General features: G+C 34.7%; 1 protein-coding gene across 1 annotated transcript in view; it reads right to left on the reverse strand.

Moving 5' to 3' along the window:
- The window catches only part of LOC111084224 (semaphorin-2A-like), a gene marked incomplete at its 3' end in the record, with an annotated part of 3,143 nt that extends 2,594 nt beyond the window's left edge, over window positions 1-549 (reverse strand). Inside the window, exon 1 of the mRNA XM_022380993.1 lies at window positions 508-549. The remainder of the gene's footprint in view (window positions 1-507) is intronic.
- Window positions 550-2,099: the final 1,550 nt, after the last annotated feature.

Raw genomic sequence — 2,099 nt, forward strand, 5'->3', positions numbered from 1 at the left:
TGTGAGGTTAAAAAATTAATATGTACAGTAGAGGTCTGTGAGGTTAAATAATTAACATGTACAGTAGAGGTCTGTGAGGTTAAATACTTAACATGTACAGTAGAGGTTTGTGAGGTTAAATAATTGATATGTACAGTAGAGGTCTGTGAGGTTAACTAATTAATATGTACAGTAGAGATTTGTGAGGTTAAACAATTAATACGTACAGTAGAGGCTTGTGAGGTTAAATAATTAATATGTACAGTAGAGGTCTGTGAGGTTAAATAATTAATATGTACAGTAGAGGTTTGTGAGGTTAAATAATTAACATGTACAGTAGAGGTCTGGGATGTTAAGTAATTAACACGTACAGTAGAGGTCTTTGACTGATAGCTACTCTACTATCATATAACTGATCTAGTGGTTGAATGACAGATATTCTGCTTTTCTACAATTTTTCTAATGCAACAAAATGTTCTATCACTAAGTCTAAGCTGGTTTTGACTCAATGTCATAATTATTACTTACAGTTTTCACAAATCTCAGGGGTGACTCTGGTTACATCTTGAAGAAGCCTAGAATTAACGTTTCATACACTGTAGTACGAAATTGACGTAACATACACTGTAGTACAAATTAGCGTAACATATACCGTTGTACAAAATTAGTGTAACACACTGTAGTAGAAAATTAGCGTTATATACACTGTTGTACAAAATGATTAAACTGATAGGGCTAGAATAAATTAATTAAAACAGGCATACATTTAAATATATGTGGGTTTTATGTTCTACTTTATTACCATTATAAAGCTACATCTATAGACAGGTTGAGTACGTTATATTATTTAAAACGAATTTGGAGCCTCACCACGTCATTACAGTCCATGTTGCCACGTCCGGTCATGCTCTTTGTCACGACTTTGCATCTTGAAAAATGCTCTGCAAACAGCACCACTGTAAGGTTGTCATGTCCAAAGCATACCACTCCTTCCCGCAAGCTTTCATAAACCTCTAGTGTATTTTTCTCTTCCCCAAAGATTGTTTATACAGTTCAATGACATAAAAGACCATAGACGTTGCGTCCAATGACTTCATAAGAAATAGCATGAATATTTCTTTTATTCTCCAGCTGCTTGAGATATGCGATGGTTAATGACGTAGTATTGCTAAAAGCCATATCTTAGTGAACCAATACCCTATTTGTCTCATTTCAAAACGAGATCCTTCTTGATTATGTTGCGTACTTTTCCATTGGATTGTGAAAAGCTTTAGCCACTGACCTTTGTGTTCGTGGATTTTCACCTGTTACAAGTTGTCACAGTTTGCTTGACGACATCTGGGGTACAACTTATTGCAAGTCTCTTTCTGGATAGTCCTAGTACCCCAAGTTGATCCACATTCCCTTGTTTTCCAATGCCGATAAGAACAAAGGATATTCTTATTCCTCGACCTCAACACGTTTCTATGATCTAACTGTTACTTCCAGCAGCATCACACAACATCAAAATGTAGTTCTCATAAATGGACTTTATATCGACTGTGGTTGTCAAGTGACTTGTGGATTTTCATAATTAAAATCGTTTTAATATCACGCACTTAACCCTCTGTGTATGTTTATAAATATACTTACTTTACACAGTTTCTTTTTACAGAAGTAATTAATAAAAGAAGCCACAGTTAGTTGTCATTTTAATTTCAAAAATTTAACCTAAAAACTTCTAACGTAAATGCTAATTACTTAACCTCAGAAACTTCTACTATACATGTTAATTACTTAACATCACTATAACTGATCTAGTGGAGCTACTCTGCTATCAAACTGATCTAGTGGTTGATGATATATGATAGCAGAGTAGTCTCACTCAACCACTAGATCAGTTATATGATAGTAGAGTAGCTATCAGTCAACCACTAGATCAGTTATATGATAGCAGAGTATTGACTGATAGCTATAACTGATCTAGTGGTGATAGCAGAGTAGCTATCACTCAACCACTAGATCAGTTATATGATAGCAGCGTATCTGTCATTCAACCACTAGATCAGTTATATGATAGCAGCGTATCTGTCATTCAACCACTAGATCAGTTATATGATAGCAGCGTATCTGTCATTCAA

The sequence above is a fragment of the Limulus polyphemus genome, unplaced genomic scaffold, assembly GCF_000517525.1.
Source record: "Limulus polyphemus unplaced genomic scaffold, Limulus_polyphemus-2.1.2 Scaffold14879, whole genome shotgun sequence".
NCBI classification, from domain to species: domain Eukaryota; kingdom Metazoa; phylum Arthropoda; class Merostomata; order Xiphosura; family Limulidae; genus Limulus; species Limulus polyphemus.